The sequence below is a fragment of the Rhyacophila brunnea genome, unplaced genomic scaffold, assembly GCF_057557595.1.
Source record: "Rhyacophila brunnea isolate RB1 unplaced genomic scaffold, BYU_Rbru_1.0 scaffold_24, whole genome shotgun sequence".
Classification (NCBI taxonomy): domain Eukaryota; kingdom Metazoa; phylum Arthropoda; class Insecta; order Trichoptera; family Rhyacophilidae; genus Rhyacophila; species Rhyacophila brunnea.
Genome location: NW_028232904.1, coordinates 25,447,555 through 25,465,354, shown reverse-complemented (window position 1 = coordinate 25,465,354; position 17,800 = coordinate 25,447,555). Strand labels below are relative to the sequence as shown.

General features: G+C 31.1%; 1 protein-coding gene across 1 annotated transcript in view; it reads left to right on the top strand.

Moving 5' to 3' along the window:
- Positions 1-17,800, top strand: part of LOC147069232 (neuroligin-4, X-linked-like) — a 748,531-nt gene that overhangs the window by 53,095 nt on the left and 677,636 nt on the right. The gene's annotated exons all lie outside the window — the stretch shown is intronic.

Genomic DNA, 17,800 nt, shown 5'->3' with positions numbered 1-17,800 from the left:
AAGGAGTAGAATCAGGCTAGGGAGGGCTTTATCCAGCAGTGGATTGGTTCAGGTCGATGATGATAAGGATGATATAAATAGGTATAGTATCACAAATTCGTTTAACTGCTAGTAGTAGAATCAGGTTGCGGAACCCTTCATCCAACAGTGGATTGATCCTAGTTGATGATGATGATGATAACGATCCGAATATTGTATATAAATATAATATCACCGATTTTGATAAATACAGCAATTCAAATGACAGAAAGGAGTTGAATCATGGTAGGGAGGCCTTTATCCAGCAGTGGATTGGTTCAGGTCGATGATTATGATGACGATATGAATATGAGGATAAATATAATATCACCGATTTTGATAAATACAGGAATTCAAATGACAAAAAGGAATAGAATCAGGCTAGGGAGGCCTTTATCCAGCAGTGGATTGATCCTGGTTGATAATGATTTAAATAATATGTATAACACCAATTATTGTTGAATACCTTTTAAATATTTTTGGGTTATATGAGCTAATTGAATGTAGGTATATAAGTTTCATTGGTTTAAAAAATTATCATTTAACAGCCATAAAAAAAATGTTACGTTATCAAATTTTGAAATAATATTCTATGGTTGATCCAGTGTTGCCATGTCTACTGAAATTTCAGTAGATCAACTGATATTTTTTTTCGAAATTCAAGAAATCTACTGATATTTGTGTTTCTCCATAATTGTAAATTAACTGATGATTCTTTTAATAATAAACTTGTAATGATTTAGGCATGACCTTTTTTGATGTTATACACTTCTAAATTGACATAAAAAGCATTGTAACTCTACCCAAGAGCGCCATTTTACCCATTAATATCATCATTGCTTACAATAAATTAATATTATTAGTTATTGTTATTCTTATTAGTTTTAAATCATATTGCATAAACCATATTTTTCAAAATCTACTGATATTTTATGAAATCTACTGATTTTTTTTGTCAAAATCTACTGAACTCTACTACATCTACTGAATCAACTTTCATTGCGAAATGATCAGTTTTAATCGGAATTCGTATAAATGTTATTATTTATTTGTATATAGTGCTGTGCATTTTTAAATCATTATGAGACGTAAATAATATCACCTGTCGTTTTTTCCATAAACAACAAATGACGGATGGTACCTCGTTTTTAAAAGTGATTTTTTTGTGACTGTGTTAAGTTTTATAAAATTGTGCTCATTCAAATTATAGTCACTCGAATGCATCTGATAAGTAAATATGTGGTGAGTCAATTGAAATCAGAGGTGTAGAAACTTAACTTAAACAAAGAACTTAATCATAAAAATTTAAATAAATCAGTTCTAATATGTTTATCGGTTAATCTTATTATGATTAGTTTGTGAAAATTGATTGTATATATCGGTTAAAACGCATTTTAAATTTAAAGCGGCCATCTTTGTTTAGTTGGTTTGAGTGTTGCAAACATTGTGAAAAAATAAATTCCCATATTGTCAATAAAGTGACGTTCGTACCGGAAAGCTTTAGAGAAACATCAATATTATATCGCAAGATAACTTAAATTCGGAAAACCCTTTCTTTCACACTCTATTCGACCTTTTTGAATTAAGAACATTTAATTAGTGTGTTTGACGTTTGAACCCATCGGACATAACGAATAAAGCACACAATCGCTCGCAAAAACGGGCAAAGCTGTAGGATAATAATATATAGGAGATTATTGTTTTTAAATTTTACAAAATATAAAATGAAAGTGTAAGTTAATATAGTTTTTATGATATCCTGAAATGTAAGCTTTATTGACTTGTACTTTTATGGTCACATATCACGAAAGTTTTGTTTATATTTTCATACATTATGTAGCGTTCTAGAATATTATTATATAACTATTTTATGAACTGTAGTAAAAAACGAAAAAAGGGTAGTAAATAAAAGGGAAAAAAATAATATTATGGTTGTTTGGTCGAAATGCTATTATTGATTATTTCATTTTATTAACATTCATCAGAAATGGGATACCGTTGGTTTACGAGCATTCTGTATATCGATGAAAAAAATAGAGAGAAAATGATGAAATCCGAAAAAACCCAAATTCCAAGAACACAAAAGGATCGGATTCCAGCCCGATCAAAGAATTTTCTTTTATTAGGCAGTATTTGATGTACATAAGAATTGAGTTACCGCAGAAAATAAATTAGTGCTCTTTTCAGCGGAAAAACGACATAGATGGAAACTCATATGCGTGAGATCTAACATATTACTTTTCATATGCTCACATTTTAATGAAGGGATCATTCCTAATAATTAGCAAGATCAAAATGTTTGCTCTGATGTTACATTAAATATAATTTAACATATTAATATAATACATTTTGAGTAATACTGAATGAACGATTTTACAATAACTTACTATTATATTATAGGAACAAATTAATACAAAAATTAACATACGTAATTTGTCTTCTTCATCTTCGTCCATATTCGCCCGTTAGTTGGAACATATGGACACCACGAGGCGCCTCTTCAAACCTCATACATCAATACAGAAATTAAAAAGTGCATCTCTTCTGGCCTCGTTGGCCATGGTCCCCGAAAGGTCTCGCATGTCCGTATCTGCCATCTGTAATAAAAAGCTCAAGTTGTGACAAAATGATTCTGGTCGATTCCGTCGTCGCATGTGCACTTTCCGTCAGATGTATTTTAAGCCGGTGCAGGTATGCTCGCATGACTCCGTAATCTGTAAGGGTCTGAGTCTTCTCAAAATATAGCTCATTGTGCACCCTGACGTCTCGTGCTGCTGAAATAGAAATTGATATAATGCGCTGAGAAAATTTGTGGCTAATATCCTTTTATCGTAAAAAAATATATGTTACAAAACGTATTGTTGGGTCAAAGGAAAAAATGTTGTATTATTTCTTGAATAAGTATACATAATTCATGATACAGCACATAAATAATTTACGAAAAAAATAAATATGTACGAAAATTATTTGTACTGAATGGGACTTGAACCCATAATGATGGTAATCCGGATAATCCGGCTAAAGCTCACAACCTGGTTTGCAATGGTGATAGATTCATTTCTCATTCAGTATCAATATTTTTCTAAAAAAAAACTAAAAGGTATTTTTCAAAGACGTTATATACATTACGTATGTACTTAGTATATAACATATTATTTTATGGTATGTTCATGATTATTGTTTTATTACCCATAGGCGTCTAAATAAGAAAAAAATATAGTGAATTTGTTATGATAATGATTGAAAACAAACACAAAAAAATCCGTGAAATTTTTTTTTTTTTTTGTATTAATTATACCTATGTATTTATATTTGAATGAGGTCGAAGTTATATAGATCGTAGGTAACTAAATTCGTAAATCAGATAGGTAGGAACACGATGGATATAGGTGCAGCAGGTTCCTATTCGGCGTAATACTTTTTCGAATAGGTATGTTTCTGAAACACCCATGATGGTCGCGCGGCTTAAGCGTCGGCCTATAGCATCGTGGGTCCTAGGTTCGAATCCTGAGTCTATCAAGTACAATATTGTGTATGAGTCAGAGTATGGGACCTTATAGGTTGAGCAAGTGGCTGGCACCCATTTCTCGTAAAAACAAACATCTGTTAATACAAACCTCTACTTCGTGGAAGCCCATATTATGATCGGACATGATAGAAATATATATAATTCTACAAATAGCTCCATCTCTTTAGTTGGTCCCACTCAGACTCTCTGCATACTTCTGGGTGCTATCTATCCATCTCCGAGGGTCTCATGTATTATGATAAGGTGTGGTGTAGGTGTATGAATGTAAACGTTGCTGTAAGAATGGCAAAAAGAATCCGATTAGCTAAGAGCGAACGTTGCTCAGAGTAATGTGTCAATCATTACGACCAGTGATACCGGATCGAATATTGGATTTTGCTGACAGTGCTGGAAGCCATGGCGTTTTTAGCCGTAACCCATCATCTCTGTTAATACTTTCAGGTGTATGAATGTAAACGTTGCTCTAAGAATGGCAAAAAGAATCCGATTAGCTAAGAGCGAACGTTGCTCAGAGTAATGTGTCAATCATTACGACCAGTGATACCGGATCGAATATTGGATTTTGCTGATTTTGCTGATCTGATTTTGGATCGAATATCAGTGCTGGAAGCCATGGCGTTTTTAGCCGTAACCCATCATCTCTGTTAATACTTTCAGGGTTTCTATGGGTTTTGGTGGCCTCCTTTACCAATCGTGAGAAAAATATCCTTTAATTTCGAAGTCAAATTTATGTCCTGTATCCATTGAGTGCTTGGCAATTGCTGACAGTGTGCAGTGTTTTAGTTGGTATGCCCTCTTGTGTTTACTCACGAGCTTCTTTACGATTCGAGAAGTTTGGCCTACATACTTTTTTGGGCATCAGCGACAGATTAACTGTTATACACCTGCCAAGTAAGTTCAAAGGCTGCGAGTCCTTTGCTGGTCTTAACATATTCCGCACCTTTTTCGAGGAAAGAAGGAAGAAGTACACGCGGAAATCTTAAAATCCATTACGATGTTAGGAAAGTGCTTTCTTATACTAAAACTTACTCTAAAATAATATTTATTTTTGTAGCCATAAAAAATAAAACGCCTGTTTGTCAGAATACCACAACTATATAGAAATAATATTATTTTTATAAAAATGTTTTCTTTATTCTGCTTATAAAATAATGATAATATTTTGGCTTGACCATTGTTTCGGGCTATTTGACTCGTCAAACCACCCGATAAAACTTTTCTAATCGATCACCGTCTTTCGTCTTTACACATTTTGTTTTCGTTCCAGTCTTAAGGGGAAGTTATGGGAAAACTTTTGTACTATTAATTATTATTATTGTAACAGAAAACAAACAAAATTATTATTGAATAAGCATTTTCGAGCTGATACTAATCGTGTTACCGGATTAAGCTGTCGGGAATAAGAAAATGTAATACGGAGATTTTTATATTTAATTTTTAAATTGAGTCATTTACGTTGACAGTTATTTTGGACTATAAACCCATCTTTGAAATGGTCAAATTGTAGGCGTACAGGCAGAAGTCATTAACTTCAAATACACAGTTCTGAGATAATCAATATTTTGTGTTTTTGGTGTTCTTAAAATGGTTGTAAAATCTTTACTTTTTGAGTTCTTCATTACTTTTATTTTTTTATATGTTCAATAATCTTAAATCGTGATTTATGCCAGTCAAGCAGCATTAGTTTTTTTATATAATGACATTATAATCTCAATTTCGTCAACACTGGAGTTAGTGATTTCTGCCTGTACACCCACGAAATATAACTAAAGTTAATGTTTTGGATAATTTGTGATAAATCTTGAGCTATTGTGATAGAGCGTGTGGGTATATAAAAGTCAATATCTATATATCTATTTCTCGTTTTTTCTCATTCCCAACAGTGGCGTAGACATAATTTATCTTATTTAAGTATTTATTATTAGTATAATATACAATATTTTACAAATACTTATAATTTAATACGTCATGTAAGGCTTTTAAATACTATATATATATATATATTTTTTTTTGACCATGTCCGATCCTAAAAGGATCATATCGGCATCCATAGAGTAGAGGTTTGTATTAACAGATTTCGTTTTTTTTTTTACGAAAAATGGATGTCAGCCACTTGCGCAACCTATAAGGTCCATACCCTGACAGAAACAAATTGAAAAACAATATTTGTACTTACCACACCCAGGATTGGAACCTGGGACCCACGGCGTTATAGTCCAACGCTTAAGCCGCGCGACCACCGTAAGTGTACATACTACATGGTGGAGCTACGGAATGCTGCCATAACCTGAAATGATGCAAGATGATTGGCGAGCGATATGCTCCAGCTAAGGGAGCATGATTTCCTGATTGATTTAAATTTAACTGGCCATGGTGGATTTGTTGCCAAGCTATACGAGCTTGGACTGTTGGCCAGCATGTCTATGTGGCGGAGAACTATCCTCTGGGAATTTCCGAGAATGTGGTCCGAAAGTAAAGAGATACTCAAATCAGTCCAACTAGCTATTGGACTAATCCTGCCGTTCAATCTGGTCGCCACAAATGCCAATTATGTTGCATTAAAAAAATGCGGCGTCTTATTACGGACGTCAAAATCTCTTCACATTGTCTTGTTTGTCCGTATTATTTAAGCTTTGTTTTTTGTACATCCATAATTCTGAAAACACTCACGAGAAATGCCAATTATTGTTTTTTGTATTATATTTTTCAATAAACCTTAGTCAAAGTTCACTTGGGAGCGTGGCAACCTCAGCCTAAATTCAGGCGTAAACAACTGATAATGCTTCACACCCAAACTTAGGACCTCGTGATACGCTCGATTAAGACCGAGTGTGGTGCTGGGCGGGTTGCTTTGGAGGATCCATGTTTGTGTTGTCTAACTTAAATAAAATAAAAAAATCTTAAAAAAAAAGTCTAAAAAAATAAACTTTGATTAAATGCTTGAATCAAATATCAAAAAAAAAATCCGGGGGACTAGGTTTGATATTATTATATTTTAGAGGCACTCGTCTTATGAGTTGCTTAGAGTCATAAATCAAATATTCCAAAAATAGAGTTTTGAGATAATAGCAAAAACCATCAGGGCACTGTTTTTTGTAATTAGAAGAAAAGTATTGAACTCCCCTGAATATTAATGAGTACCTAAGTAAATCCATTTACATTTTTTTTAATATATATAATACTCATAAGGTTGCAGACACACAGCGCACTATGATAAACAGAGCTCCCTGATTGGTAAGAAAGGCCTTGATGACAAAACTCACATTATTCATTGAAAAATGCGAGTTATGACACCAACAGTCAACATTGTCAACGATTTTTGAAAATAACTTACGAAAGTGACTTTTGATAGCCAACTATTTCTCTTTATATAGATTTTTTAGAATTAATAATAACCATACTGTCCTTGCTTTTTCGTACAAGGTACAGGCTTTGAGAAAAACACATAAATACTGCGACCGATAATCGAACCCAGGAACTCTCGGGTGGAAGGCAAGCGCATTACGCACTGCACCACGAGATCTGCCTCTTTATATAGATTAATGCCTTTAGAATCACTTGGTATATTTAACTTAAAATGACAATATTGCAAAATGAGAGTTATAACTCTAGGCGACTCTTAAACATAAACACTTACCTTTGCTTTTGGTTTATGTTAATTTAATACGGACTTGTGGTTTACTCTTCTCTAAGTAACTGGTAAAGGAAATTAAATTTGATCGTAAGGATCGTAGTAAGTTTTGGCCACACCAATATGTTCACAGCCGGTATTTCAATTAACGCGCTATGGGTAACTCATGCAACGACTTACCTTTCGAGTACTTAATTTTCACCTTGAAAACACCTTAAAATATAAATTCGTCTGCTGGAAATTCAGTTTGGATTAAATCTCTTGGAATATATTATTTGGAGTAATTTTATTCCACATGTAATTTGGAAATGGAATTGAATTATTTTAGACGTAGTTGCGTCAGAGAAGTGTCGCGAAAAATTATATTTAGATAAAACAAGTACGTTGGATATGATAAATTGAAATTTCAGGTACTAAAATTGATAATTACTGCTTTTATCAGAAAATATTTATTTTATTTAAAAAACGTCAAAAAAAACTTATCTTAAATTAAGTACCTACTCTGAAAAAAATACTTTATTAATTAACTAGGAGTTTACCTGTGATTTTTTTGTCAACTGATGTCGTAGAATAAATTAAAAAAACTTTATTTCAAAACTAAAAATACTTTATTATTATTTAAAATTAAATTTAAAATTAAAATAAAATAATTACAAGATAAAAAAGAACTTTTTATATCTTACCACGTTTTTAAATTTTCTGTTGAATCATATAAACTGAATGAATATAGAATACTGAAATGTCATTTTGACATTTCATATTAATTTCCATAGTAACGTACGTATATATTAATAATTTAGTTGCTAGGAACAATCACCTTAGCAACCAATAATAGTATTTTACTTTTTACGGATTTCTTCCGAAATAACTTTTCATACAACACAGAATTAACTGAAAATGAATACAATTCTACTTAAAGATGACTAAAAGTATTAAAAGAATGCATTGACATCGTGTTCTGATACATTATAAAAGTTTCAAATGTCTAGCTAGTCGGGAAGTTAGTTAAAAATCGATTGCAAGATTTGTACTGGATAAACAACCACTGGACAAATAAGAATACGAGCTAAGAAAAACGTGGTAAAAATAGCCTGTCGTACGTGCGATTAATAAATTTTGACTTGAAAGACATAATTTCTAATATTCATGCAGTATTGGAATATTAGTACAATTTATGGGTAGCAACAATTTGAGATGATAGATATAAAAAGATTTCAATGTGTACTGAAGAAAGATTTGAATAGAATAACAAGTGAATAAAATTTATATATTTCTATAGGTAACTTAAAATAATTATGGTTTCGGGGTAAATTCGCAGGTACCAAAATATATATTATTTTATAGATTTCATATAAATTTTTGATATATAATACTACCTATATACTGTGTAATGCCAAAAAGCTAAGTTTATCACCGGGCAAGGGTTGTTTATTTACTTTTAAACAATGCGGACTGGAAGGGCTCAAAACGGATCCATTTAGTATTGCGATGCATATCTAAATTAAATTTTGAATTGGTACACAAACTCCAGCCTAAGGTTTCGACTTAATTTACTAAAAGGTAAAATGCCGGGTCGTATCGCATCAGACGAGTATTATACTACCTATAAGCGCTTACTTCTAATTTACCAAAGTAAATAGTTTAGACGGGGCTTAATAATGCCATGTTTTTACAAGTCTATTGCAAAGATACTGTTTCAGTATAATTTTACCTATTTAACTAATGGCCGGCTACTGAATTTAAATTCAAATTCAATTTATATTATTTTGATGGGATTACATTATAAATAATGACGTATTCAATAAGGCATGAAAAGTGAGAACTTAAAATAAGTAATTAAAAGATAAAAAGAACTTTTTATATACGACGTTTTTAAATTTTCTGTTGAATTATATAAACTTGACTTGACTAGCTTAAACGATCAATAAAATTTGTACTTGATAGAAATAATACTGAAATGTCATTTTGACATTTCATATTGATTTTCATAGTAACGCAGGTATATATTAATAATTTAGTTGCTAGGACCCCAGACTCTTAGCAACCAATAATAGTGGATTGGATTACGGATTTGTTCCAAAATAACTTTTCATACAAAGCAAAATTAACTGAAAATGAATTCAATTCTACTTAAAGATGGCTATAAGTATTAAAAAAATGCATTGGCATCGTGTTCTGATAATATATTCTAAAAGTTTCAAATATCAAGCTAGTCGGGAAGTTAGATAAAAATCGATTGCAAGATTTGTACCGGATAAACAATCACCGGATAAATAAGAATACGACCTAATAAAACGTTGTAATGTAAAATAGGGAGATCATCATTGATATATGTACGCTAAAATACCATAAATGTTTTAATCCAGAACATGTCCTGGTCAGCTTCATCTGTAGACTTATACTAAATCAATCCTCAGTTATTTGTTTCATATATTCACATCTGTAATCCGATTTACCTAGTAACAGTACCTTTACAAACACATCAATGCCTCCAATTTCCATCACCTTTTTAAACTTAAAGCTACAATAATAAGACTCACTATTAAGACAATTTTTTCAAGGTTAAAATAAAATTACGTTATGTACTTACATAAAGATATGGGATCTTCTTTCTTAATGCCTCTTTTAATTATTTCAAATATAACAGTAAATATTACTTTTATTCACCGAATACGTACTTCTTTAAGGATTTGAGGATCATTATTGAGAATATATTTTTGAAAATACTTAAATATGTATGTCTACTTGAATAAAAAATATTGTTTGAAAAAAAATTCCACACCCGACGGGACTTGAACCTGTAGTCTTCCATGGTTTTCGTAAATATACTTTAACAATTAGGCAACCGGCGTCATATATTATTACGACGAAATTAACTTGTAGTTTTACACGGAATTGCGTTAATTTCTGGATATCGTTTTATTTTATTTATTAGCCAATGAATAAAAGAAATAGCTTATTAATATACTAGCAAGTGTACGTATTTTATAACTAAAATTTCAGGCACCTCTCTTAGTGCAGTGCTTAAGGTGCTGGCCTTCCATCTGGGAACTCTGGGTTCGATCCCAGTGAGGACACAATATAATTCTCAAAACCTGGGTGTTTTTGATTGTTTGAAATTACTAACAACCACCTTGTACGAAAACGGAAGGACATGGTTATTAATAATTGATAACAAAAAAACATAAAATTTTGAGTGATCTGAACATTGGTTAGGGTACCTCCTTTTGACATCTTTATTGAAAATACAAAAACCTTCAAACACAGAATTTTATCAAGTAAATGCTCTCAATCAAAAAAAAACTGTTGAGAATTCACACGAAAAAAGGGGATTATGACTATCCATCACTCATTCTAATGATTACAATAATATTATCATAAGTTAATCTGAATTATGTTTAGTAAATAATATTCTTATGATATGGTCAATAAAAATGCTAGCAATCATATTCTTAATGAAGTGAAAAATGCTCTCTTTCCGTAGTTTCAGAATTTATTAAGTAAAATTGAAATGAAAAACAGTAGTGTACAACATTGTAACCTTTACAGAGAAACAATGTTGAATAGAACAGCGTCTAATGAGACTGGAATTCACCACTCTCTGTACATTGTTCTAGAAAGTTTTCATACAACTTTGTTCTAGGGTGTCATTGTAATAATTTATAGTGAAAATAAAGGAAAACACTCGGTTTTCAGCTTCTGTGTATCACATTTTAGTTTATTTTACGTTATCGATTTATGTGTCATTAGAATATAGAAGATTAAATAGACACTCACTAGTAAAAATATTTTCTTAAAAAAATACGACGCCCGACGACCATATAAACACTGAATTTGCGCCAGTGTAATTAACCAATTAAGCAACGGGCATCCTACGTAATTATGACAAATTTAACTACATAGTAGTTTTTACATGCTATGTTTATCAAATTGCGTTGCTGTGATTATAGTATGATGCACGTCGCATACTGTCACGACGATAACTTGAGTCTACGGTTTCGTCATTTTGCAGAATATTTTAAACGATCACCATCTCTATAAATTCAATAAAATAAACTTCTGCAAAAATAAGGTAAAAAACAGTATCGTCGTTTTTTTTGAGATAATTAATGATTAGAGATGACGATAGATAATTAAATTTTATAAACAAAAAAAAAATTTCGATATATCTAAATATACTGTTGATTCTTGATATACTAAAAAAAAATAATAATAAAATGGGCGTGTCAAATATTAAAAGCCGTCTAAACAGTCAAAACTATCTATCTCGCTATAAAATTTACCACAGCCAAAAGAGGTGCTATTAAAACATAGCACTTATTGTAACAATTACAACTAATTTATTGTATTTGTTACAATGAGTGCTAATACTTTGATAAAAAAAACTACCCTCAATTACAAATACCTTGCCGATAGCGGTTAACAGCAGTATTGGCTATAAAATATATGCGCAGGTCGTTGTCAATATAATAATAGTGACAAACGATGGTTTGATACAATAAAGTGCACACAGTATCATAATAATTGATATAAATTCATCTTAAAATATTATTAACATGGGTATATTAAAAATAAAGTATCAAAAAACTGCAAAATATTATTGTGATGAAAAACCTCTAAATTCCATGCTGAAAAGTATACATATTTATAGAGGCACGTACGGGAATACATTCCGCGTTATATCAAATGGTAGTATCCAAATGAGTAACTGCAGGAAATTTAGACATTTGCATAGAATAATTAGGGGACAGGCTATAGACTCAACGACCCTCGCAAGTGCTAAAAAACATACCGGATACAGTTATCTCTCCCTCTCGCGGACCGAAAGCTTGTGGCGCGTCATACGGGAAACGGATTCTTTAGAACACACCGACGCATTTATATCGTGAAATGTTCCACGTAATGACTTAAATAATTTTATTTTGACGTTTATAAAAAATGGCACTTTTAACTGTTTTGTTCTTAGATTTTTATGACTAAGGTTTAAATTTAAATAATTTAAATACATTGTCTGTATTTAAACAAAATTTAAGACTAGGGTAGAGCCTAATAACCAAAGGCCTTTTTAGAATAAGCACATACAGTACAGCAAAAATTAAAAGGTAAGATGACAAAAAATATCGGCATCCTAAATAGTTAGAGTGAATTATCAACGTCTCCTAGGTAAACGATCCAGAAAAATGACGATTTGTAATCATTAGAACCTCCCGTTATGCATTTTTTACATGAATTCGTTGCTGGCAGAGGTACCTTTTGACCTTCTTAAAATCAGGTATTTGGGTATAAATTAAAATTTTATTCTCAAAGTTATCAAAATTTATAGATAAGTCAGAAAATAAATCGAAATATTATTTTTACTTAATTTGAGCAACTCATAGTATAAGGCTATCAGAAACCGGTTCTTGGTTAATCCTCAAAGGATAGTTAATTTAGCAAATGATAGAATAATGTCAACGCAATTAGATAGGAGGCTCTTAGCATACTTGTTTAATGTACAGTTGGTGCGATTCCAGTGATTATACGGGTTCAAATACCGTCGAGCATCGTATTTTTTTTCAAATATGATTTATTCTAGTGGTTATATTATATCTGAGGTATTTTCAAGATATGTATGTTCAATAAAACTTTTTGATTAGGGATGATTACATCAACAAGTCACTGGTAGGTATATCTATTATATTGCACGAAAACGTTTCTTATCAAAATCGTTCTAAATATGAAGACATGAAACGATGCGATGGTAAGCAGTCAGTTCTGAACTAAGGTAACAAAAAAGGTTTTTCGGCCCCATGAATAAAGTGCGCACGAGGGATGGTAAAAGATTGTTTCAAAGAGCAAAGGTTGTGTAAAAAGACATAAAAAAGAGGGAAAAACAATATTGCGCTTAGTTTGTGAGTAGAGTAAAATTAGAAAAAAATTCTTGTGAAACTGTTATATTATAAAACAAATAAAAATATAATAAAAATACATACAAAATAAAAAAAACTGGTACTGTTCGGTTATACCGGAGGCAGCGGAAAACGCATTTTGAAAATAGCCGATAAACTGGATTATTTGTTAGTTTGGGTTAGTTTAGGTTCGGTTAGGTTGGGTTAGGTTAGGTTAGGTTAGGTTAGGTTTGGTTAGGTTAACTTAACAAATAATTCAGTTTATCGGCTATTTTCAAAATGCGTTTTCCGCTGCCTCCGGTATAACCGAACAGTACCAAAAAACTTTCTATGTACAACGTTTATAAATTTTCTGTTGAATCATATAAACTTGACTTGACTAGATTAAACGATCAAAAAATTTGTACTTGATAGAAATAATACTGAAATGTCATTTTTACAATTCATATTGATTTCCATAGTAACGCACGTATATAATAATAATTTAGTTGTTAGAACCCCAAACCCTAGCAACCAATAACAGTGTTTTACTTTTTACGGATTTCTTCCGAAATAACTTTTTATACAAAATAGAAATAACTGAAAATTAATTCAATTCTACTTAAAGATGGCTTGCATTGGATGGGTGGATAAATTGGCATCGTGTTCTGATATATTCTAAAAGTTTCGAATGTCTAGCTAGTCGGGAAGTTGGTTAAAAATCGATTGCAAGATTTGTACTGGATAAACAACCACTGGACAAATAAGAATACGAGCTAATAAAAACGTTGTAATAAACATTTTTTTTATTAAACGTATAATTCACATGAATTAAGAATGTGACATTCTTTTATTGAATTAAATTATTATCAAGTGCAAGTACAATATAATTGAAGACAAATAATTTGAAAAAATCTTAGGCATATATTATCCACGGAAAAAAATCTTTTTTTGAAAAAAAATAGATACTTGACGGGACCTGAATCTGTTACTGGTGGATGGTAGGTATCCAATCATATGAATTATTCGTTGAATAAAAGAAATAGTTTTCTAAATTAATAGCAAGTCTAAGTACGTTATCAAAACTAAATATTGGAGTGATCTGTAAAGTCAGTTAGTAATTAAGGTAATTAATTAATATCTTACTTGATTTAATACACAAAAACCGATAGCCAACATTGTCACGCAATTTGATAAGCAACGAAGATAAGAACTGCTAGTTAAATCCATCGAAATTAAATAGGATGCCCGTAGCTTTATTGGGAAAGCACACTGGCGCTAATCCAGCGGTTACAGGTTCAAGTCCCGTCTGGTGTCGTATTTTTTTTTGGTAGGTATATGTATATACACATTAAAGCCGCATGGCTTAAGCACCATCCTATAGCGTCGCGGGTCCCAGGTTCGAATCTTGGGTCCGGCAAATACACGTTGATTGTAGAAACGAGAAACGGCATAACCCTCAGTTTTAAAATAGGTTTTATTGCATAATAACATTGTACACAACTAAATACACGTTGTGTTCAAAGAATGTATGCTGCAAATGGCAATTTAATATTTAAATTTAGCCAGCAATTAAAAAAATGGAAGTGACGTGAAAAAAACGACAAAGCCATCATCTTTATTGTTTTTATTTTATTTTACTCAATAACTAATATCACATTAAGGATATAAAAACCTATTTATTAATTATCATGCACTTCGAGTATAGGTAATAAATGTCTCTTATTTTTTTAACCTTGATCGAAATCCACAACAAAAACGATTTTGTGTCTCCTGTAAAATTTGATTTGTGTTGATCTTTTCTTTTATTGTTTTTCAATTTATATTTGAGTTTGTATGGTACTAATAGGTTGAGGAAGTGGCTGACATTTATTTCTCGTTAAAAAAATCGGTACTGTTCGGTTATCAGGAATACAGCGGAAAACACATTTTGAAAATACCCGATATACTGGATTATTTGTTAGTTTGGGTTAGTTTAGGTTAAGTTAGGTTGGGTTAGGTTAGGTTAGGTTAGATTACGCTAGGTTTGGTTAGGTTAACCAAACAAATAATCCAGTTTATCGGCTATTTTCAAAATGTGTTTTCCGCTGTATTCCTGTTAACCGAACAGTACCAAAAAATCTATTGATACAAACCTCCATCCTGTGGAGGCCCAAATTATCATATTATTAGGATCAGACATGGTCGAATAAAAAAAATATGTGCATGAGATGTTTTCAAATTATGTATGTCAATATATGGAATGTTATTTTCTCAGATATTGTAAATTATTCATTGAATAAAAAAATAGTTTATTACGTTATAATTGAAAATTTGCAGATATCCTGAGTCCTGACACCTATTGTTAATTATTAAGGAAATTGATATATTGATTTAAAATATAAAAGCTGCATGCCAAAAAGTACAGGCTCTGCGTACCAAGAATGTGCCAAGAATGGTAAAACCATGTCATGAAGCAAACAACGAGAACACCTAAATATTATATTAATCGGGATCCATTTTGTTTGTTTGAAATGAATTTAGTTTAAAAAAACTATTAGGTAAATTATAATACAAGAATCACAATGTTTACACAGTAAAGCGTTCTCATTAGCCAAACAAGCCAAATTGCAAACAAAAACAACCTATATATATTATTAAGTCCAGGCACTAACCACTTAAAAAACCAGTTTGTTCCATTCGAGTTTATAAGAGATCTGTGATTTCGCTTTCCCGAAACAGGGCGGGGGTTGTTTTTTTATTTATTTATTTACGCTGCTCTTTCGAAACGGGTTGCCCATTTTCCACTATTTCGTCTACGAAAATCTTTCGCCCCGCGTTAGATAAGGCTTCTCTTGCCGTCCTGTTATTTTCCTACTTAACATTTGACCTCTGGAAAAACACGAACGTGAAACACTTGGCTTTTTATTTACATCTGTTGGTTTGGGTAATGATGCATGTCTGCTATTTCAATTCGAGGTCTCAATGACATAATTTGAAAAATCATGAAATCACTATCATAATATTATATTAAGCAGTGTATTTTTGACACTGTATTATTACCACGTTTTTAAATTTTCTGTTGAATTATATAAACTTGACAATTATTCTATGTATTAAGGGGGGACATGCTCGTCGAAGGTCAAAATTGAGTTTTTATTGTATTTTCAAACCATGATCCTGGATACTCCTTAAATGTTGTAGATAATATATTTATATAGTTTTGTAGCCTTATTATCCTTTATAGTTATTTTAAACATTTGATGACTGCATAAAGTATTTTTGTTACATAAAATAGTATTCTTTTAAACCTCTCGCTCTAATGTTTCAGAATATAGTCATATTTCGGTACATAACTGTGCAGTGGTGTTAAGATTTTTTACATTTATTAATTTTTAAACGCATTTATAAAACCATTAGTATAATTTATTACGAGATAATTTTTGTAAAATATTCACGATAAAAAATTATATTGATAATCTCTGTGATCCCAAATTTGACAAGAATTAGGCATTTTATTATTCAAAAAATCGGCAAGATTAACTCATTTGAAGATGATTCTAAAGATATTTATTATAAGCTATATCTTTGACCATTCAAGTGTGATAAACATCTTATGAATAATGATTGCTTTATAATAATTATTGACCTAAGAATAAGGTAGTGTTTTTTTGAAATACGCCATTTCTTTTGTCATTCCCCAGTAGTTAAGCTACAACATACGGCCGTTGCCATAAATTGACAAACTATAATTAAAGTAGGGAGTAAAATGATATTAACGCGCGTGTTTGAACATGTACCGTTTAAAAAAAAAAATAAAAAAAAAACGGTTAGGTACATGTTCAAACACGCGCGTTAACATAATTTTACTCCCTATTCTAATTATAGTTTGTCAATTTATGGCTACGGCCGTATGTTGTAGCTTAACCACTGGGAAATGACAAAAGAAATGGCTTATTTCAAAAAAACACTACCTTATTCTTAGGTCAATAATTATTATAAAGCAATCATTATTCATAAAATGTTTATCACACTTGAATGGTCAAAGACATAGCTTATAATAAGTATCTTTAGAATCATCTTCAAATGAGTTAATCTTGCCGATTTTTTTAATAATAAAATGCCTAATTCTTGTCAAATTTGGGATCACAGAGATTATCAATATAATTTTTTATCGTGAATATTTTACAAAAATTATCTCATAATAAATTATACTAATGGTTTTATAAATGCGTTTAAAAATTAATAAATGTAAAAAATCTTAACACCACTGCACAGTTATGTACCGAAATATGACTATATTCTGAAACATTAGAGCGAGAGGTTTAAAAGAATACTATTTTATGTAACAAAAATACTTTATGCAGTCATCAAATGTATAAAATAACTATAAAGGATAATAAGGCTTCAAAATTATATAAATAGATTATCTACAACGTTTAAGGAGTGTCCAGGATCATGGTTTGAAAATACAATAAAAACTCAATTTTGACCTTCGACGAGCATGTCCCCCCTTAATAAATACTTTTTTTGTACTTGATAGAAATAGGTACTGAAGATAAATTATATAATACTGAAATGTCATTTTGACATTTCATATTGATTTCTACAGTAACGCATGTATATTAATAATTTATATACCACCACTTATAATAAGACCACCCCCTTAGCAACCAATAATAGTATTTTACTTTTTATGGATTTCTTCCGAAATAACTTTTCATACAAAACAGAATTAACTAAAAATGACTTCAATTCTACTTAAAGATGGCTAAA